This window comes from Plectropomus leopardus, chromosome 4 (genome assembly GCF_026936395.1).
Source record: "Plectropomus leopardus strain MGB_pleo_1.0 chromosome 4, ASM2693639v1, whole genome shotgun sequence".
Classification (NCBI taxonomy): Eukaryota; Metazoa; Chordata; class Actinopteri; order Perciformes; family Serranidae; genus Plectropomus; species Plectropomus leopardus.
The window spans coordinates 1879249-1903095 of record NC_142179.1 but is presented as its reverse complement, the minus strand read 5'-3'; the positions used below and the strand labels follow the sequence as shown (position 1 = coordinate 1903095).

The following is a 23847-nucleotide window of genomic DNA, read 5'->3' as shown; positions in this document are numbered from 1 at the left end:
CAGTAACAGAACACTGATTTATGTTTGCTTAGTTTTACTGTTTGATCTCAGTTTTTTGTTTTGTTTTTATTCACACAAAAGTTTCAGTCACAAAAAAAATCTCACAGGAGATTTTAAATAATTGTTTCAATGGAGACAAACATGTTCGTATAGAGACGAGAAGAGTTTTTTTTTTCCAAAAACATGAGAAGAACACGAGCACTAAAAGAAAAGATGCTTCAGAAAATAGAGTAATAAATAAAAATAATTTAAAAAAATACCTGAAAATCAGTTTTTAAAAAAGGCAAACAAGGCTGGTAAAAAAAAAAAAGCTCAATAATTAATTAGTGTAATTCTGTGACTTAATTTTCAAATTGAATTATGATAATTATGAAAATAATTTTAGTGTTGTTATGTTTTTTTCCTGGACATTTTACCGTAGCTTTTTTACATACAAGGATTTAAATGAATAATTGTTTCAGAGCGTTAAATCATTAGCCACAAGAGTGTACCTTAGACATGGAGTTGTTTCACCGCAGGGGTCAGAGGTCAGAGGTCGGCCCTGCAGCCTCGTTTTGTTTGACACGGATGGATAGAAGAAACGCTGCGGGGATCGAACCTGTGACCCTCCAGGTATAAAAACCACCTGAAGCACAGATAACAGCCGTCAGGCAACAATACTCAACAAGACATGGCACAAAAAATGGCAAGAAAACAAACAAAACAAAGTGACAAGAAAATGACCTTTAAATGAGCAAAAACATAAATGTCAAAACTGATAATGATAATAATAAAATACAAATAAGAAAATTAACCAGAAAAGTGCTAAAAATAACAAAAATACTTATTCATTAATTCATGTAATATTTAAATACTTTTATTAGATTTTTCTGTAAAATAATTTTAAATACAAAATTATTATAAATACAAATAGGATTTTTGGATATTTTTCCCCCTTTGTTTATTTTCTAAAAATCCTCCCCTCTTTTTTTTAAATTTAGGTAACTTTCTTCCAATTTGTGTGACATTTCTTGCCAAGTTGCCTTTTTTAAAAAATAAATCAAACCAATTTGCGTCTAAAGAAAATTGTTGTTTGCGTCGAGGTTTCAAAGGGTTAAAACGTTTAAACTTAAAGTGAAAAATGAGCAAACACCAACTCACTGTCAGTGCTGCGGAGTCTGAACAGATCAGCTGAAAGTAAAGAGGAAAAAACAGCTTTTCTGCTCATTAAAGCGACTCCTAATCGAGTATCAATTCCGGCTCGATGTCGTTCCTGTCTGCTGATTCTTCTGCTGGACGTCCAGCTGCAGGACGGGACGTTTGATCCGCTTTAAGTGTTTTTCAAAGTCTAGATCGAAAGGAGGGAGGGAGGAGTCCCGGAGGTGTTCGCCACTCTGGAAAATTCATCTGGGAATAAAACGAAACGAATATTAATCCTTTAAAACCTTGACTGGCATATTGCCTTGATTTCTCTCAAAAACATGGAAAGTAGGTAACTAAGAAGAAATCAGCACGAAAAAAAATTTACATTAAAATCTGCACAAAAAAAAAATTAAACAAAATAAAATAAACAAGCAAATAGCAACAAAACTAAGGAAAGAAAAAAAAGAAAGAGGAAATTACCTAAAAATCCCTTTTATTGTGCAAACTAATTTTGAACCCATTACTTTGATATTTATAATTATTAAATTTATTAAATTTTTTTCCTAGCTTTAAAAAAAAAAATCTATACATTTCTTGCACTTTGCAGGTCATTTCTTGCTAAGGTGATCTTGCCTTTTTCTCCTGTTTCTGAAAGAAATTTCACAAATTCAAAAGTTTAACTACTTGTGAAAGGTGTCTGAAATTAGAAATTGGAAAAATTAGAAAAATATTTTTCTAATTATCATTGTTACATTTTTAAAATTCTAATGTATAATGTTATAATTTTAAAGCATTTTTCGTGTCTAATTTGCCTTTTTGCATTATTTATCAGGGTGTTTTTTTGCATATTTTATTTATTTATAGCTATATATATATTTTATAATTTCTTGTTTTGTTGCTCATTTCCTTCTTCCTATGTTTTTTAAAGAAAATAAGCCAAAGTGCTCCGGTTTTAAAGGGTTAAATGCACAGATGTATTAGAAATAATCATGCAGAATTCAGGGAAAAAAATGGCAAAAAAACTAAAAAAAAATCTTAACAGGGGCATCAACTGAATAGCCTGCCAAAATTTTCATTACAAGCACACACACACACACACACACACACACACACACACACACACACACACACAGCTTGTGGTCCAGCCTGAGACGGAGGTTGTCGGCGTTTGATCTGCCTCCGTGTGGAGGACAAAAAGGTTGAGAGTGACGACTGCATCGCTGCTCAGCAGGCTGACACTGACAGCCATCACACCACGAAAATGACTGTCACATCGCTATCACACACCTAAACCTGCCCCTGTGTGTGTGTGTGTGTGTGTGTGTGTGTGTGTCAGGCAGTGATGTGGGGCGGGGGTCAGGGTCCTGGTGTGACCCCGGCGTCGGATCGATAGTGGAGCCATCAGAGCTGACAGATGGCAAACCTGAGTCTGACTCCAGCAGAGAATTTCTGCGACGTCCTGCCGGCTGACAGACAGCGAACGCACCACGAGGACGGAGGAAAAAGTGTCGGATTTAAGCCCAAAAAATAACAGGGGATTACTGAGGACGTGCATTAAACTACAGATAATTAAATGACTATTTTTGGACTGAAGAAGTGATTTTAACTTGGAAATCATTATAGCCAATTTGATCATATGTGTTTGTTAGATAGAATAAATCTGTACAAATGAAGAATATTTAGATTACTTGTAAATTCCTCATTTGTTTCTTTTGTTTTTGTTTAAGAACCTCTGATTTTATTAATGACAGCAGGCGTACGCCGCGTTGCTGTCATCACAATGACCAGACGCCCTTTCTGTTGAAAATAAGCACTGTAGAAGTGCCACTAGTGTCAATTTGCACGACGAATAATTTACAATATTCTTAAGTTTTCCGACAACAAATTGGCAAATTTGACAAATAAATTATTTTTCTACTTTTTTTTGTCAGTGTTTTCTTCTTCTTCTTCTTCTTCTTCTTCTTCTTCTTCTTATTATTATTATTATGATTATTATTATTATTATTATTATTCATTTATTCAAATTTTTATTTCATTTTATTTATTTATTTTTAATTTTTTTGTTATTTTTTTATTTATTTCTTTCCTGTGTCAGCTGTATATACTCCATATTCTTGATTTTAGTAAATTAAGAATACAGAAAATAATAATTTTTATAATTATCAAATAATTTAAATAATTGATTTTTCTTTTCTTTTTTTAATTCAAATGAAATAAAAACAAGAACAACATTACTAATTTAACTTTTTAAAAAATTACTCAGTGAAGTATGATTGGGCTGTATCTTGAAATAAACCTAAATCCATATTAAAACTAGGCCCAAACAATTCAAACCAGTCCTTATTCTAAGAATTAACATCTCCACTGATTCTGCTGTAAATCACAATCAGGACGGTAACAGGGTGGGCAGGAGGGGCGGTGCACCGGTCCAACAAACCCAGTCCAGGGTTCCAACCTGTCCTGGTGCCAGCATGCGTGTTTGTTGACGTCCCGCCGTGTGCTTTTGTTGCCTAAACCGAAGCCAGCTGCTCCGATGCTAAGCTATCAGCCGTCAGTCACTCGTCCAGTCTGAGCCTGAATCGGTTTTTCAGTCTGAGCCTGAATCGGTTTTTCAGTCTGAGCCTGAATCGGTTTTTCAGTCTGAGCCTGAATCTGCTCCTAAAGACAACTGAAGACAAACACAAGCAGGAGCAACTCCTCACAGCGAGATATACAGCCTCTGACCAACACACACACACACACACACACACACACACACACACACACACACACACACACACACACACACACACACACACACACACACACACACACACACACAGGGAGGATGGAGTGTGCACTGGTTGATATGTGAGGCTCATTAACACCATTGTCTCTACGAGGGACGCCGGACACAACAACAGCAGCGCTAACGACAGCTGCATCCATCCTGTCGGAGGATTTACTCGCTCTCTGCTGGGACCGCCGCCTTATTTTTAACTTTGGGCCAGCTGCACACTCCGCCAGCAGCTCAGCCTCCTCGACAAATCCTACTTTTTGTTGTTGTTGTTATCTGTTGTGACGTGATTCTTGTCGGCAGCGTCCATTTGTCCGCATCGTCCCCACGCGGTGAAGTCTGAGATCTCACAACGCTTCATCTGTCATCCGATCGATCGGATCTTTTATTTTTAAGGTCTAATCAAGTAATAAAGAGAAACTGTCCCCTAATGTTTGAATGTTTGTGTCTTTGTACTAAAAAATGTTTAACGTGATTGACAGGAGACATTCATTTTCTTGTATTTTCTGTTTCGGTTTGAGGCTCTTGATCAGTGATATTAAAAATACAGCCTGAGGGCCAAATCTGGCCCCTGATACGGTGCCCGGTGGCCCCCCAAACATTTTCTATTTCCCAACATAAATTAAGTGATTCAATCTGGGAATTGTTTTTGTACTTTTAGTCTCAAAAAGGTGTCAGAGACATAAAACAGCATCAAAATAGAGCCACAGAGGTCCTACGGTAATGTCCTAAAACACCAGGAATGTCTTAAAATTCAAGAATCATCCTTAAATCTTTGAAAAATTTTACAAATAAATGTAAAATCCTTGAAATGTCTTAAAACCCTAGAAACATCCAAAAACCCCATAAATGTCCTAAAATCCTGGAAACATGCTAAAAACTGAAAAAAATGTCCTAAAATGCAAGAAACATTGTAAAATCTGAGAAAAGTCCCAAAATTCTAAAAATGTCCTAAAATGCAAGAAATCTCCTAAAATCTGAAAAACGTCCTAAAAGAAACATCCTGAAACACTAGACATGTCCTCAAAATACAGAAATGTACCAACATGCAAAAAATGTCCTAAAATCTGAAAAATGTCCTTAAAATCCGGAAATATCCTAAAATCCAATACATGTCCTACAACCTGGAAGCATCCTAAAATCTGAAAAATGTCCTAAAATCTGAGTCATGTCTTAAAATCCTAAAAAAACGTTCTAAAATCCCAAAAATGTCCTTAAATCTGAGACGAAACAAATATACAAATATTCTTTAAGAATTTCTTGAAATTAATTTTTTTCTGTGTTTTCTTTATTAAAATTTTAATTTCTGACCTGCAGTCAGTGTTGGTTTCTTTTATCCGTGACCATGAACTTTATGGTACGGTAATATTTCCAGATTTTATTTGACTTTTTTGTGACAGTAAATCGTTAAATTTGAAAGCGCTCTCGTGCAGCTGTTCCTCCGGTGTCAGGTTAAATAAAAATGACATTTTTCAGGTCACATAAACTTCATTAATAAAATCACCGACGTCAGAACAAACTCTCAGAATCCGAAAAGCAGCCGGCGACTTACAGCAGAGACAGTAATGAGAATTCAATCATCGACCCTCTGAAGCATAAAACATCAGATCTGATCCACCGCAGAGAGCTGCGTCTCCCACGGGCGCCAGACCGGTCTAATGATGACCCTCCACACGCTCCGCTGAGAGGTCAGAGGTCAGGGGTCAACATCAGAGACAGGAGGAGCAGAGAGAGTGTGTGTGTGTGTGTGTGTGTGTGTGTGTAGAAAATCCAAACTAAAGCAAAGTATTAATCTGCATCTTCTTTCCAGACACATTAAAAGCATCATCGCGTGTTTGTGCGTCCGTCGTTTTGGTGCGGTGAGATTCACGGTGGAAATCTGCAGAAATGTAAACAATCTTTTGCAGCTGAAGCCCAAAATATCTCCGTCTCACTTCATTTACAAATAAATAAATTCACTAAAATTTGTTAAAATGGGTCGGATCTAACAGACTGCAACAAAACCTCCCAAACCAAATCACAGATATCCCAGATTTTTACCGACAATGAAAACAATACGCTAACTACATTATCATTTTAATAAAGGTAATGTTTTTTTTCTCTTTTTAATACGTTTTTTTTTTTAAATTTTTGTAAAATGTCTTTGAGTTCCTTGAAAAGCACTCTATAGATAACATGTATTATTATTGTTATTATTATTTACTAATTTATTTTCTTTAACTTTATATTATATTTTATTTACTTTTTAAACTATATTTTCCTGTTTAAAGGGATGTAGTTGAGTATAGATGTAATGCTGGTTTAAAACAATTTCATGAATGTATGCAATACTCTTTAAATAAAATAAAATAAAATAAAATAAAATAAAATAAAATAAAATAAAATAAAATAAAATAAAATAAAATAAAATAAAATAAAATAAAATAAAATAAAATAAAATAAAATAAAATAAAATTAATGAATAAATAAATGAATGAATAAAAAATAATTAAATAGATAAAGCTCACAGGTGAGTGAGTTTGATCACTTCCTGGCGTCGGCACACTTTTGAATCCGTCTACAACAAGAATGATTTAAAAAAAAAAAAAAAAAACAACCACAATAAAGACGTGAGCGTTCACACGTACCATGAACTGCAGTCCGAGAGATCAAAGGGTCATCTGATGGAAGCATTGCATGATGGGAACCCTGGTGGCCAAAAAAAAAAAAAGTTAATCTCAAATGGAAATAAAACAAGTTACAGGAGGGACCACATGTTTTCTGTTTAATATTATATTTATATATTAACATCCCTAAGGCTTAAAATTTAAAACAGGAAGGTTGTTACACACCTGGAATACAGACACGGCCTGTTCTCTTCCCAAAGTCATCGAGCAGCGCCACTTTTGCAGTGATGATACGCCGGCGTCTAAACATAACCACGCGCAGCGTCATCCCATCACGTGTTTGTGTCGACTTCACGGTCGCTGCATCCTGGAGCGTAAACAGCAGATGCAGAAGTTCACTGAAAAAGCGGGACTATGTGATGAGTTGAGTCATTTTTTTTTAGGACATGAACAAACCTGACTGCAAAATGCACTTTTCAAAATAAAGCTGTAAAAAATATTTATAAACAAATATTATTTTCTACTTTCATTGAGTTATTTTTTTAAACCAAAATCAGCCTTAATCATAAAATATTGTTCATGAAATACTCATTAATTTTCAGAATTTTAACCCTTTAAATTGTTGTCATGATGCCACTATATTTTTAGATGAAAAATAAACAAACATAAAATTAGTTATTGATAATACATGGTAAGTAGATTTTCTCTCATGATCACAGTCTGGGATATGTCAGTGTGTGAGTGTAGCTGCTGACAGTCTGGGATATGTCAGTGTGTGAGTGTAGCTGCTGACAGTCTGGGATATGTCAGTGTGTGAGTGTAGCTGCTGACAGTCTGGGATATGTCAGTGTGTGAGTGTAGCTGCTGACAGTCTGGGATATGTCAGTGTGTGAGTGTAGCTGCTGACAGTCTGGGATATGTCAGTGATCAGCAGCTACATTGACTGTGACAGGTCACCTAGTGGAAATAGCATGTATTTCCTCCATATGCCAAATATGGTCAAAATGACCTCATCAGGTGGAAAATAGTCAAAATGACAAATTCAGAGTCAAAAGCCCAGAATGACACCCAGAAATAATACAAGTCCTGTTTTTCTGCTCTGATGGCTGTGGGATCAAAAATGTCAGTTTGAATGGGTTTCAATGGAGCATTTTTGGACCTGAACAGTCTGAATGTAACTATTTAGTTTCCACAGTGTATTTTAGACTTATTGTAGGAGCTGAGCTGCAAATTCACTGATTACACTCAGATACACAATTTTGATATAAATGTATACCATACGCATAAACACAGCCAAAATTATCAAAAATGAAGAATGAAAAGAACATAAATTGTCGGCTCCAAAATTATTCGCTCAGTCAGTAAAAACGTTCTCGTGGCTCTAATAAAATTTCTCATTAAATGGTCATCTGGAGCGCTTTGGTAGATAGTGTAGTCAGAAGACATGAGTGATTTCTATGATGTAAGTGAATGTTTTTTGGCAGGTGAGTTTGAAGTTTTGCAGATTTTATATTCAGCACAAGCTGGGAGAGAAACTCGATTTCAAACTCTCGGTCTCTAATTTACTCTCAGAGAAATGGAGCAAAAATTCAGACGCTGCAATTCGTTTTTTTACCTCGAGACATGACAGACCTCTTTATCTAGGTCTCTCTCTCTCTGTCTAACGCTGGCCTGCTTCCTGCACATCTGTGCACTCAAAGCTACAAATGACGTGATTATGATATATCATGTAACAGAAAGTCTCTTTGTTTCTGCCGTAAAAGAAGGAAATCAATAGCGGGGCGGCGCGGGGCCTTCAGGGGCCGCGGCGTCTCCTCCGGACTGACCAGGTAAGGGTTAGGCCCAGCCGGGGGTTTGGCGGGCTCAGAAACGCTGATTCTACATTTAGCCTGACAGTGATGCATGCCTCGGCCTCGGCGTCCGGTTAGCCCGGTACCTGAGGGTCCGGCCGAGGAAGATCAGCTGCAGACCAGGACCAGGTTAAGGATGGAGGAGGAGCGGAGGGAGAGGCCAGAAACCCAGGATTATTTTTAGAGCCAGAGGAGTGTGGGAGGGAGGAAAGATGGAGGAGACAGAGGGAGTATTTTTTATGAGGGTGGGAGACGAGGGAGTTGAAGAAGCTGAGATATTTTTTGAAGACGAGATGTTTCAGTCCTGAAGAGTCCAGATTTAGAATTAGTTTTTGCTTTAATTATTTTGATGACAAAAAGCCGTTGTAAACACAGCTGTTTGGGACAATTTACGTTCTTTGCATTCTTTATTTTTTGATAATTTTGGCTGTGTTTATGCATATGGCATAGATTTTGGCCAGATTTGTAATTTTGTTATTAATCAGTGAATTTTTATTATTTATTTATTTATTTTGATTATTTCTGGGTGTCATTCTGGGCTTTTGACTTGGATTATTATATTTTTACTATTTTCCACCTGATTACATTTTTTTTTTTTTTACCATATTTGGAATATGGAGAAAATACCTGTCATTGCGTGCAACCAACACGCACGGAGGTGGCTAATAATAGCGCCCATAGCACTGATTCATCACGTGTTCCTGTGAGCCAGGCATCACAAAAAATTCAATCATGTGCTGGTGAAGATGGACCTTCTGGTCAGTGAATCGGGGATTAAAATGTTAAATTCTGTCGTTTAAAAGAAAAAAATCTGCAGTTTCAGGGGTTTTTTAAGAAAAAAAGAGAGAAAAAACATTTTTCCCAAGAATCTTTAACTTCACACAGATGATTTCAGCTGTGTGAAAGTATTCTGAGAACAATTTAATGTCTCTTTTTGTTTTTCGGGGGAGACCAAATTGTTTTAATGTGCAGCTTATAGACATGACTGCATACCAGGAAACACACACACACACACACACACACACACACACACACACACACACACTGAGAGCCGCGGTTGGGATGTCTGCTGGCCTGTGTCATGCTCAGGAATATGATGGATGGTTTCCAAACAAAAACCGAGTTTGAGGAGCGAGCAGCGGAGAGACTGCGAGCCGATGATGGATGGATCGGTCAGCTGCATCGCCTCGCTGCAGCACACAACACAACACATCATACCACCCAAAAAACCAGACGAAATTTGGCAGGAAACAGCCCCCTACAGGCACACCGAGACCACAGAATTACCTCACATGGACTTTTTAAAACACACAAACTGTACGCCGTGTGTTTACTGTACAGCAGCGAGCGTGAAAATTTAATTTCCGTTTGGGGGGACAGAAACCAAAAAGCCCAGAAAGCGTTAAAGTTGAGCTTTAACACGAGTGTTTACAGTGAAATACGTGAAGTCCTGAGGGGGTCGGACCGCCCGCCGCTCTGCAAACTCAGCTTTAATGGAGGCGGAGGAGTTTTTACAGCAGCTACAGTCTGAGAGACTGTAGCTGCTTCTTACGAAAACATTCGCGTTAGATGAAGCTGAACTCACTTTACAGCTTCTTCCAGTTAGATTTTATATCAGGGACACTCAGCGTGCTGTGAACGGGGGCCACTTTTAAAAAATGACAGCAGGTCAGGGGCCAGTGACAGCAGCCCTGCACACGCTTCTAGGATTTTGGGACATTTCTTGAACTTGAGAATGCGTATGGGATTTAAGAACGCTCCTAGGATTTTAGGACTTCTCCAGTACTTTAGGATGGTTTTTGGAATATTTTAGAACATTTCTCAGATTTTAGGATGTTTCTCAGAATGTAGGATGTTTCTAAGATTTTAGGGGCTGATGGGATTTTTAGGATTTGTCTAGTACTGTCAGATGTTTCTTATTTTAGGACATTTCAGGTTTTTTAGTTTTTTTCTAGGACATTAGTATGTTTTTTGGATTTTAGGATGGGTTTTTTTTTCAGATTTTAGGATGTTTTTTTTCAGATTTTAGGATGTTTTTTCGGATTTTAGGATGTTTTTTTCGGATTTTAGGATGTTTTTTTCGGATTTTAGGATGTTTTTTTGGATTTTAGGATGTTTTTTTCGGATTTTAGGATGGTTTTTTTTCAGATTTTAGGATGGTTTTTTTGGATTTTAGGATGTTTTTTTTCTGATTTTAGGATGTTTTTTTTTCGGATTTTAGGATGTTTTTTTTTATTTTAGGATTTTTTTTCGGATTTTAGGATGTTTTTTCGGATTTTAGGATGTTTTTTTTTATTTTAGGATTTTTTTTCGGATTTTAGGATGTTTTTTCGGATTTTAGGATGTTTTTTTTCGGATTTTAGGATGTTTTTTTTCGGATTTTAGGATGTTTTTTTCAGATTTTAGGATGTTTTGAGGATCTGGGACATGGACTAGAATTCTAGGACTTTTCTCAGATTTTAGGATGTTTATTGAGTTGTAAGATGTTTGTTGGATTTTGGGACATTTCTTGAATGCGTATGGAATTTAAGAACGTTCCTAGAATTTTAGGACTTCTCAGATTTCAGGACTTTAGGATGGTTTTTAGAATATTTTATAACATTTCTAGGATTTTAGGATGTTTCTCAGAATGTAGGATGTTTCTAAGATTTTAGGGGCTGATGGGATTTTTAGGATTTGTCTAGTACTGTCGGATGTTTCTTAGTTTTTAGGCATGTTTTAGGATTGAAGATTTTCCCAGCATTGTAGGATGTTTTTAGGACGTTTCTAGGATTTTAGGATGTTTCTAGGATTTTAAGACATTCTTTGGATTTTTAGGACATTTCTTGGATTTTAGAACATTTCTCAGATTTTAGGATGTTTCTCGGATTTTAGAATATTTATAGAAATTTAGGACATTTCTAGGAGATTAAGATATCTCTCAAAATGTAGAATGATTCTCGGATTTTATGACATTTCAGGTTTTTTAGGATTTTTCTAGGATATCAGGATGTTTTTTGGATTTTAGGATGTTTTTTGGATTTTAGGATGTTTTTTTTTCAGATTTTAGGATGTTTTGAGGATTTGGGACATTTTTAGAATTCTAGGACTTTTGTCAGATTTTAGGATGTTTATTGAGCTGTAAGTTGTCTGTTGGATTTTAGGACATTTCTAGGATTTTAGGGTGTTTCTAGGATTTTAAGATGTCTCAAGAATTTTGGAACATTTCTCCGATTTTAGGACATTTCTCCGATTTTTGAATGTTTGTTGGATCTTTGAACGTTTCAAAGATTTCAGGACATTTCTAGTATGACAGGATGTTTCTTGTTTCTTGTTAGGGTTGTGCGTATGAGAACAGGTTGAAAAGTTATGCACGTATAATATACAGCACAGGCACATCAATTTAACCTGTATTATACCCTTTTCCACCTAAATTTGCAGGTGTCTATGGGTATTTTTCTGCTGTATCACAGACAGGCTGGAAATCATGTTAGTAAACTGTAGAAGCAACATTGGTTCCAATAATAATTTAACTTACGTATTCAGCCTCTGAAATTAAATTTGGAACAATGTCTGAGTGCCGCTCAGGCAGAGACAGACAGTTATTTTGACGGCACATTATTGCATCTCGCTGGCAAATGTTCAACCGAGTGTTGTGTTTCCATCGATATCCGATCGGAGCTAATAAATACCTGTGACTACTGCAGAGTCATTTGCGTGTGAATGCCACTTTAAACCATTTCCACCACATTAAAAAGCCAGATGTTAGCAGGTGTTAATGGTTTTTTGTGCAGGGGGAATGAGGCTTTATATTCTTTTTTTTTCTTAGTTTTCCGTCCAACAAATCCACAAAATCTTGAAATATTCATTATGTGTCTGAATTGTCTTTTTCTTCACCAATGTCACGTCAAGTTTTTTTTTAAAAAAAGTGTTTTTTTTAGGTAAATAGGATCCTGAAAATAATTAAGAGTCCTTGTATTTTATACCAAAGTGTGTGTGTGTGTGTGTGTGTGTGTGTGTGTGTGTGTGTGTGTGTGTGTGTGTGTGTGCGCTGTGAAGTCAGAAATGCCATTAGCAAACAGAGTCCAGAGCCCCAGCTGAACTCTGGGTAATTCCTGTCACAGAGCATCGGGGGGAAAACGCATTTGGTTGTTGAACAGAGCGACTCCGACTCACTTCATATAATCAATAGGAGCAGAATCCCAGAGCCGCGCTCCCCTCAGAGGCTGCAGCATTTACATTTTGATTCAGGTCCTCCAAGAAAGGAGGAGGAGGAGGAGGAGGAGGAGGAGGGAGTCATCAGCAAAAAAGGTTAACTCTGCAGCCTCTTAACTCTCCTCCTCCTCCTCCTCCTCCTCCTCCTGCACAGTCCTGGAGATGAAGCCAGGTCTGGTCCTCCTCGCGGCCCGCCGCCGGCTGCAGGAAGCGTATCGAGATGCCACGGAGCATCAGAGCCAGTTTGCCGCCGCCTCCTCCGTCAAGTCCGAAGCACTTCTCCTGATCTACGGCCCGCTGATGGCTTGTCAATATATGGATCCCCGCCCCCCCACACGCACCTCCCCGCTCTAATTCAGTGAAAAAATCTAGTTTTCCATTAGTCTGTGCCCCGCCGGCGTTACCCCAAGCCTCTCCACCTGTAATTATTAAAGGCAGATTCCCTGAAAGCAATCAGCCCGCCGCCATTTGTATCTTTGAAATCTTAATAAGCCGAAGGCGGAGAGGAGGAGGAGGAGGAGGAGAGAAAAGAGGAGAGAAGATGAGGAGGCAAGGAGATGAGAAAAACAAAAGCATGATGCAGGGAGGAGGAGAGGAGAGGAGGAGGGGAAAACAGAAGAGAAAATTAAATAAAAGAGAAGATGAGAAAAGAGGAGAGGGTGATTTGAGGAGGGAAGAAAAGATCGAAGGAGGTGAAGAAGTCAAAAGAGAAGAAGAGGAAAAGATGAGTGAAGTCAAGTCGAGGACATAAAAATGAGAGGAGAAAAAAAAGGATGATGAAGGGCAGAGATACTAAACTTTTGCAACATGACCTGAGCTCAGCGGCCCGTCAGAGCAGCCGCATACATGCTCAGAGGATTTCAGGACAGGTCCAGGATTTTAGGACATATCTCGGATATGAAGATGTTTTTTGGATTTTAGACATTTCTAGGATTTTAGGATGTTTACTCTGATTTAAGGCCATATCTCGGATTTTAAGAGGAATTATAGGAATTTTTTAGAATTTAAGGACCAGGACATTTCTAGGATTTAAGGACATTTCTAGGATTTAAGGACATTTTGAGGGCTTTAAGACATTTCTAGGATTTTTGGATTTTTGTTTGGATTCAAGGAGGTTTCTAGGATTTAACGACATTTCTTGGATTTTAGGATGTTTCTCGCATTATAGGGTGTTTCTAGGATTTCAGGACATAGGACTTAAGAATATTTCCATGATTTTAGGATGTTATCTGATTTTAGGACATTTCTTGAATTTAAGGATGTTTCTTGGATTTAAGGATGTTTCTACGATTTCGAGGACATTTTTGGGTTTTGGGTATCCCTCTGTGTCAGCTGTTGACGCTGTGGGATGCCGTTACGGTGATGTCAACAAATGCACATGGTGGGACAACACGGTCTCACTCCGAAGTCGTCACATGACGACGATCAGTCAGTTACCTTCCACATCAGCCTATGATGTTTTAGTTATCGTTGCCGCGTCAGCCTATGACGTCACGGGATGCTGCTACGGTGATGTCAACACGTCAGTGGACGGTCACCTACCGCCTGCCACCACGTGAAAACTTCGGAGTGAGACCTTTCTGGGTGGGATGGTGCAGCACATCCTTACACAGTGGTTAGGTTTGGGCAAAAGAGGCACATGGTAAAAAAAAACAGGAGAACTCTGCAGCACAAAGGTCGATTGTTTGTGGGACCCACCCGTCCAATGAGCACACTCGCTCAACTTAAATCGCGTCTTGACAGCAGATGACAGCGTTTCATGCACACACGACTGGTTCTGTTCGGTGGCTTTGTACGTGGATGCACCTGGTACCGCCAGCGTACAATAAAAACACCACAGGTTCTGTCCGACAGCTGACACCGTCCAGCCTCGTTCTGGTTCGACGTGAAACGTGTCTTTTGGCGTCACGCTCGAGTGCCGAGAGTAGAACAGGCTGTTGAACCAGCGTATTCAGAAATCCTGAATGTATGTTTTTCAGTACTGTCATAAATACAGGTGCTCCTCTTTCTATTAAACTCATTGTATGCAGTGCACAGCACGCACCACCACAGCTCAGTGTGCTCAGTTCTCTGCTGGTGGAAAAGGCAGCTGAGCTGAAAGACACAGCGACACCGAGTGGTGGAGAGAAAATCCAGATTGCATGAGCTCGTCTGCATCTTCCTCAGACTGTCGACCCAGTCTGAGATTTTAGAAAACTTCACTTTACCGAAACAACTTTAAAGTGGGTCGAGAGTCGGAAAGTACTCTGAGCGAAAAGTCCTCCTATTATCCCATTTCATCTGTGAGGTTTTTTTTCCTCCCAGAGAGTTTTCATTCCAGGAGGGACGCTGGTCGGTCTGCGTGCAGGTAAAGGGGGTCAGATGCAGGAGTTTCTGGATTACTGGAGCAGTGGGCGGTTGTTTCTTTGGTGCAGATATGCTTCTGTAAACTTTTGTTTCTGGTTGGATTTTAAAGTTGTAGACATTATACAAAAGTTTGACCTGTTTTAACATGATTTTTTATCTAGTTGTCTCGGACATTTAAGAAAAAAACACTCTGTAACTGTCCATTGATTTGTTTTATTATTATTAATAATTTATTTATTTTATTTTTATTTTTTTATTTAATTTAATTAATTTTTAAAAATTTATTTCATTTATTTATTTTTTTAATTATTTTTTCTGTATGCATACACTGAATGTTTAATGAGAAATGCCAATAAAAAGTAAATTACAAAAAATAAAGAATAAAAAATGTTACTCACCAAATGCAGCCACGTGTGTCCTCCATCCCTTTTTTTGTCTTTGTTTGTGGATTTTCTGTTTTGCTTGTCTTCTCTTACGATTGCTGCTCCGTGCCAAACAACAAAATGAGCCTCCTGAATCGAAGTTTCCGCTGCAGCCTCCAAAAATCTCGACACTGAAGTAGAAAAAGTAAATAAACAAAGAATATTATCTGCGGACATTCGGTGAAATATGCTCTGCAGTTTTGGGTGAAACTTACAGATTTCAGCAGCATTAAGAACACAGACGACTCCTGCAGTTGTGATTTTGGAAAGCAGCGGTCCTGTGGAAAAAGGATTTTAGCCAAAAATACCACAAGTGAGAGAACAAACTGAAAAGTGCAGCGGTAACAGCAACAGGCTCGAGCTTAAATGTCATGAAATCAAACATAAAGTGAAGAATCTGAGGTGAGTTAGTTTCCTTCACGGACTGTGAGGTCTTCTTTTTCCTCGTTTGCTCTTTTGTGGGACAATTTTTTCCTAATTTGTTGTTTGTCAGTTTTATCCTCCGGCAGACGGAGGTGAACTTTACTGAGAAGCTGTTTCACATTCTTATTCTGTCAGGATGGACTGACCAAACTTCGCAGAAAAGGTCTCTTTCATTTTGTCTTTTGTCTGTGATTCTCTCTCTTTTCTTTGCAGAAATGTCCGACAGATTTCGGTCAGTGTCGGTCGCAGCAGGAGCATCGAATCAGTCGCTGCAAAATTCTCTTTTGAAGCGTTGTGCATTAAATTTGACGCTGAAACTTTTCACTGGATGTTAAATAACGACCAGCTGAATGTGATTCTTTAAAAAACTCGGCTGATCCGCGACAGGATTTCACTAACTGCTTCACCAAAGATGGAAATAAAAAACTTCTGATTCATTCACTCTGATCAAATCTACACGGACACCATTTAATTAAAAAACCACGGCGCTTCTTGCAGATGTTATGGGGTCCTCTCCAGAACACAAAGTTGAGATGAAAGCTACCGAGGACGATAACGAAAAACAACCGTGTTTTAGCAAGTCATCGCTTTGTTTCCAGCGGCTTTTTTTAGCCACCAAATGCTCTGTTTCCTGCTGCGATAGTGCCACAAAAAGAGGTTGGCTTTTACTGAAACGCTGCTGTATTTTTGCCAGGACAGCGCCATGAAAAGTGATTAATTTTCACCAAGACTTTGTTGCGTTTGCTGCTGGGATGGTGCCACAAAAGTCATTGAAGTAAAACACGTCATTTGGCAGAGTTTCGCTGGCTCTCCTACAGGCTGCACTTGCACATTTTTGTATTTCCACGACTGCGGACACAAAGAGTATAGAGCCGGACCAAGAGACAAACCTGCCCCCCCCTCTCTTTCCCTCTCAAACTTGGACCGAAATCTGATCAAACTCTACAGCCGGGCAGACGGACAATATATCGAGATTACGTGTTGCCTGTTTCTCTCCTTAAATATTTTCACAAACATGTTTTTGTTAACTGTTTAGCTGCTATATGAGATCGCGGGCCGGTGTTGTTTCACATGTAAGAGTTTGAATGACATCACCCACCAGCAGGATCATTTATTGGCTCGGTGCGGCGCAGTGCATTCTGGTAGTTGTAGGTTTTCAACCTCTTGAGCAAAAAGCCTTATTTTCAGTGTTTGCTCTCATCTTGTGGCACCAGTTTCAAAAGTATTTGTGTCTTTCTAAAGCAAATAAATGCTATTTTTATTAAAGCACCATCTCCTTATTAAAGGAGTGAAATACTTTAACATGAGCTGAATATTTCCATCGTTTACAGACAGAAAGGTTTCCCACATCAGCCCATTCTCAATCTGAATTCGTCAAATACGTCCGCTCTGGTAGCGCTTTAAGCACGAGCGTGACATCGAAAGAGGAAGCGTGAAGGAAGAGAGAGAGAGGGTGACGTGCAGCAAAGGGCCGAGGCCAGAATCGAACCTGTGTCCGCTGCAGCGAGGACGCAGCCTCTGTACGTGGGGCCCCCGCTCTATCCACTGAGCCACCAGGCGCCTCCAAGTCACTTTTTTTATGGCACAAATTCCTGACGTCGTGCAGCTCCTGCATTGCAACAGCACGATATTTCAGAATAAAATGAAGAGAGGTGAAATTTCAGCAAACTCAAGCAAGTCCAGTTGTCTCTGATTTAGCACCTAGAAAATTAAAAAAAGATGTTCTGACGTGTGTGTGTCCAGCTGTCTCTGTGAAGCCTTTTCACCTCATCTCGTGCTGCGAACTGCCAAACATCTGGACGGAAACTGAGCAGCAGATTTTGAAACGAGGGATTTTCTTTCTTCAGTTTTGTCGTCCGTTTAACTTTCAGATTCTGGTTCTAGTTTGGTCGCATCACAATTATTTCTGGCCTCAGCTCACCTCAGCAGTCAGAGAACTTATTCCTTTTTTTTGGACTCTCCATCCACAGAGAGAGATGAACTTTACCGGGTGTCCTTTCACATCCTCATCTTGTCAGGACGGAGAGAGAAAACTTTGATGGAAAAGGTCTCCCTTTCTCTCCGTCGGCCTTCTGAGAAACGAGGCCTTCACCCCGTTTATTGCTGAGCCGCGGCGTTTTTCGCCCCCCTCGACAGGAAAAGTGTCAGGCCAGTTTCTGACGTGAATTTGCATCCCTCAATGACGGGTGACAGCGCTGAAAGGCCAGGAGAAAACCGGCGCATCGATCGGCTCGTGGAAACTATTCAAAGAAACAGATGAGCTGAAGGAGCAGAGGGCGTCTCATACCTCCGTCCCTGCAAACCGCCACTTGCTTTAAAGAACAGAACTTCATTAAATTGTGCCACTCGGCGTTTGTATCACAGCGGTGTGTGTGTGTGTGTGTGTGTGTGTGTGTGTGTGTGTGTGTGTGTGTGTGTGTGTTTGGGGGTTGCTGAAGGATCAGAGCGTCGCCACAGAAGAGCTATTAACTCTGCTCCGCCATCAGCGCTGTTCTCCTGCATACCAAAGCAGCAGGTTGTCACGGTGCGTTCCCACGACGACACAACACCGGGAACACTGCCAGGTAATGAGGGAGCACACACACACACACACACAGGCACACACACACACACACACACACTGATGTATACATAAAATCAAGAGCACATACACATAAACACACACATACAGAATATACAGCAGGGAGACTCAACTTTTTTTGTTTGGGGGCCACTTTTGCTAAATTACAGGGGCCAGGGGCCACTTGAAGCCTCCCCAAACATGTTTCTAGGATTTTAGGGCATCTCTCAGGTTTTAGGACATTTTCTGGAATTATAACATGATTATAGGATTTTTATACATTTCCAGGATAGAATATTTGCAGTTTTCCAGTATTATAGTACATATCTAGGATTTCAGAACGTTTCGAGAATTTTAGGGCATTTCTCAGAATTTAGGATATTTCTAGGATTTTTCAACATTTCTTGAATTTTAGGACTTTTCTCAGGTTTTAGGACATTTCCCAGAATTCTGCCATGTTTCTAGGGTTACAGGACTTTTCTTGAATTTTAGGAGGTTTCTAGAATTTTTGGAGTTTTCTAGTATTATAGAACATTTCGAGGACTTCAGGACATTTTAACACATTTTTATGTTTTCAGAATGTTTCTTGGATTTTTGGTCATAATTACATATCTATTAAACATTAATATTTTCTATGAAGTTTAAATTCCAAACATTTACAGCTCATGTGTGGAGGACATTGCTGGTGGCTTTCTGTTTTTTAAGGACAAAATCAATAATTTCTAAATTAATTATAGTTATATGGGTAGTTTCATAATTCTATTCTGTATAGACGCATGTGCATCCAGTAAAGAAAAATACATACAAATATAAATACACACAAATATGACTGTACACACAGTGAAGTAAAAATATATACGAGGAGGAACAGAGAGGGAAACAAGTTTTATCAGACTAAATAAGTTGCAGAATTGCAGCTCATAAAAAACCCTGTGCACGCACAACACACACACACACACACACACACACACACACACACACACACACACACACACACACACACACACAGAGGCCTGGCTGCTCTGACAGAGCCAGCTGTGCTCTCTCACTCTTCAATTAATTCTCTCTGCTGCTTTGACCTTTTCCTCCGACAGAAACAAAGAAACTGGAGGCTGCACTGCTGCACACACACGTGCACACACACGCACGCACACACACACACACACACACACACACACACACACACACACACAAAGGTGTAAAAGCAAAGAAGCACATACTGCAATCCTTAAAATACTGTTAAGAAGCTAACTTCTTGCACATAAACACACCACCTAGATCTTTAAAAGGCCAAATCAGAATAGTAATAAAAGTGAAACAATCAAAGTGACTAATTTTGCAAACAGGCAAATTTGTGAAAAGCACAGTTCCCTCCAGATTTAAGGAAAAAAGTAAGAAACTTACCTGGACTTTTTTTCTTTTCAGCAGGGCTCGGACTGAGCAGATGTGTGTTTTTTGCTCGTGTAAACGGCCCAATTTGTCCTGAAGTCAGGTTGTAGTTTGTTACCTTCCAGGCTCGGCTCCAGGTACAGCAGCAGCAGATTCTGCCTGTTAAATATATAAAAAATAAAAAAGTATTCTCACTTTTATTGATCTCTGATTCAAAAGAGGCCACTTAAAAGTCAGAAAAAAATAAATATTGTCTCTCTTTCTCAAACTAAATCAGACAGTCAGCTTTCTGTCTGCTCATTCTTTATGCGTTTTTACCCTTACAGTCGACGGTTAAATTCTGCATCAAAACACACGGCGCCTGTTGTGTTATTAAAGGGACAGTTCACCTAAAAGCAACATAAACCGTCTGCCCACTCTCAATCCAAACTCACCAAACTCTGCTGCTTTTTCAGTGATATTTGCATCAGACACGGATGCAAAAAAAGACACTTTTTGCAGACAAACCATCGACTGCGTCAGTTTGAAACACTTTCAGTAACGACATGCAGCGAATGGGTCCAACAAAGCCAAAATTTTCACCCAGCAAAGAGTGAGAGTGAGTAAAAAAAAAAAAAAAACCTGTGTAGGATTATCCAAAAACTAAACAAAACTAAAGTGTTTCTACTTTACAATATACACCTTACATTGTTTTGGGTGGACTATACCTTACTTTACAACCCAAAACTCCAAGTTATAAAAAAAGAAATGAAATAAAATCCCCCCAAACTCAAAATTCTTGAAAAATAAATAGAAAAACACCCCCAAAAAGTTAAAAAAAAAATTCTTTAAAAAAAATAGAAAAAAATAGAAAAAATACTCCAAAACTCAAAATTATAAAAAAGAGAAAAAAACTCAAAATTATTTTTTAAAAACGATTTAAAACCAAAAATCCCCCAAAATCACTGAAAAAAATGTAAATATGGGTATGTGTGTGTGTGTGTATATATATATATATATATATATACACATACATATATATATATATATATATATATATATATAGACAGAGAGAGAGATGTAAAAAATCCCAAAAGAACCAAAAACCTAAAAACTACAATTAAAAGAAGAGAAGAAAAAAATTTAATATCCCCACAATCTAAAAATGGATAACATCTCAAATGTTGATCAAAATAGTGATAAATTAACTTACTGTTCTAACAGTTCTTTAAAGTAGTACAGTACAGTAAACTGTTTGGTAATCTATTACAAATATCATAATATATAAACTCTTGTTCTCATTTCTGAAAAAAATCTTAATGTATAAAGTAACAAAAACATTTAGTTAAATATAAAAAGTCTGATATGTCCCTCTGAAGTTTAAGGGGTTAAAAGTATAAAGCAGCATGAAAAGACCATGCTCAAGTAAAGTACCTTAAATTTGCACTTTGGGTGAATGTACTTAGCTACACTCATATATTGGCTATTATATATGAATATGAATATCATCCTTAAAAAGCCACATGCTGCTGTGAGAGCTGGCGGCTGATCTGTTTTACGGTGCAGCGTTTCATTCAGTCCGTCAGCAGCTGCGCGGCGCTGTCACACTTCATCAAAGCTCCATCACCAATGATAATGTGACCCGGCCGACTCAGCACCGCCACTCCCTGCTGCCCAGAATATTGGCAAGTGTCAGATAGCCAATAGATTTATGTATGCAAATCGGGCCGATCGATGGCGTCTGCCACGGCCCGAGATCTACAACCACACCACATCGCCTGGAATATTTCCTGTCAAATAAAATCCAGCGGCAGAGCAGAGGGAGGGCGGAAAAAAAACTGAATATGAAAGGAAAAATGATTCGCAGAAGAAGAGGAGGAAAAGTGGAGATATGATGAAGAAGGTTCGCTGTCAATGAGACGGCAGACAGCCAATCATCCGAGAGAATAAATCAGGCTGTCGTTGGAGGAGGGAGCGGCGGCGGCGGCGAGGAGACACAAGGAGGTTTTCACTGTCAAAGTACAAACACATTTACTTCATCACGTCACAATATTTACTTTACAACAGCTGCTTTTCTTTTTCAGAGTCATGATGGCAGCTACTCTGAAAGTGACACACCAGGACCTTTAATTCATTTATAATAAATATTTTAAATTAAGTACAGAGAAAGTCAAATATTTTTATCAAATTTTATGTGAGACAGTGTGCAGTATCTACTAAATACTATTATTTATTTTGCTGTTTTAGAAATTTGAAAGGAAGACAAAAAAGCAGATGCATGAATCGATTGTATTTAATGAGGTATATTTTCTATATTTATGAATTAAAAATGTACGCTAATTATTAAGTTCAATCATTTTAAGCAATGCTATTATTGAATTCAGATTCAATATTTTGTCTTCTCTTTGTGTGTGTTTTTATTATACAAACTGATATCTGACCAGGATAGCAACATTTCTCATATGTCTGCAAAGAAAGGATTTTATTTTAAGATGATCGCCCGCAAAATAAATATGCAAAATAAATATTCTTGCAGTATGAATTATTTGAGATTTTTTTCATTTGAGATTGTGATACTTTAATGATTTATATGTCATATATATTTAAATCATATGTATGATTTAAATATTATTATTTCGTTGATACGTTGATACGTTTCGTTGATAACGTTGCTACAGTAACTATATTAGTAGTCTAAGTGTAAACACTAAACAGATGTTGAAATATTGTACAAAATAAACGTGATTCATTTTCTGTGTGGATGTTTTGAAATTAAAAAAAATGTATTAGAATATAATTTATGTTTAAAAAAGTCTTTAAAATTCAGAAACAACTAAAGAAGTTAATTTATAAGAGGATGTATAGGCCTGAAAAAGTAGTGAATCAGTACTCTTTAACTTTATTTGTGGTGTTATTTATTTGAATATTTTGATATTTCAGTATAATTTTAAGTCTTGATGAAATGTAGATTAAGTTGGGAATTTAAACCTCAAATTTTCTAAACAGTGATGCACGATAATTATTATTTCAACCAATACCAACAAACCAATAATTTCCAGCGTCTCGTGGCCGATAAGATACCGATGACCAATAACTTTTTTTGTTTTTCTTTTTTTCAGCTTTGCCCCTCCAGCGTGTGGCGCTCTCGGCGACCTCCTATATCTCCTATAAGGGCCCTGGACAGCATATTTCCTGCTTGTTCAATGATCATCTAAATAAGTCGCTAAATGTTTCTCCTGTTGTGTTTTTTTAAAACATTGCAGCTGAGAGGCTTCGAAAAGCTGCTAAATAGCGCTAAAGTCGGCATGTTAGTAGTCCTCTCCTCATCTTGTTTGTTGGTTTTTGGACGTGGAAATGTTGTTTTATTGCGTAACATCCGTAACAGTGTCCCCTAGACTACAGCGAAAACACCGACTGATGGAAAATCTTGTCAATGGCGGAGAAAGAGTTAAAAAAGACAAAAAAACAAAGGGTTAAACCCTGCTGCTGACTGATGACATGTCGTTGACTGATCGAGCAGCAACAGTTTGACACGTAGCATAACGCTGGCGGCAAAACCATGGCAACACGGGCGAAATCTAAGCACTTTATGCTTATTATTATCGGTTCTGTTTACCGGCCAAAAACTTAATTATCCGAATTATCGGTATGACGTCACAAGTTCCATTATTGGCTGATAATTACCAATCCGATAATTATCGGCTGATAATTATCGTGCATTCCTCTTTCTAATGTTTATTCTTTGGTCACTAAAATACATAAATGATGATACAAAGAAATCAGTTTCGGCAGAAATGATTTTGCCTACAGCAAAGCATTAATAATGCTTTTAGACACATTATTATTGACGAGATTGTGAATGAGCTTTTTTGGTTGTGATTTTTAAGTCCATGTGTTCGTATAGAAGCTTTCTTTTTAAAAAAAACGGCTCCAGTGTTGACGTAAAGTGAGCTGCTCCTCCGTCAGGAAAAGGCCAGACTAAGCACAAGGAGAAGGGTCGGGGGGTGGGGGCGGGGATGGAGAGGAGGGGGCATGTCGGTCGCCTGTCGGCGTGGCAGCAGCCGCCGTGTCACCGCCTCCCCCGGGGGAACCGCCCGTCAAACGGAAAGGTTGTGCCACATCTGCATAATCATTACCACGGCGACAGAAAGTCATTCTGGGAAACAATCAATGTTGTTTT

The 23847-nt window shown here is 38.4% G+C and overlaps 1 long non-coding RNA gene across 1 annotated transcript; it reads right to left on the bottom strand.

The window, feature by feature from the left end:
- Nucleotides 1-400: 400 nt before the first annotated feature.
- LOC148189663 (uncharacterized) lies at nt 401-18015 on the bottom strand. Its single transcript, XR_015776352.1, has 7 exons — nt 17229-18015; nt 15532-15594; nt 15293-15447; nt 6730-6871; nt 6526-6586; nt 1141-1386; nt 401-625 (listed from the first exon to the last, which is right to left on the bottom strand). It is a non-coding gene; the product is annotated as an uncharacterized LOC148189663 (long non-coding RNA).
- Between the last annotated feature and the right edge of the window lie 5832 nt (nt 18016-23847).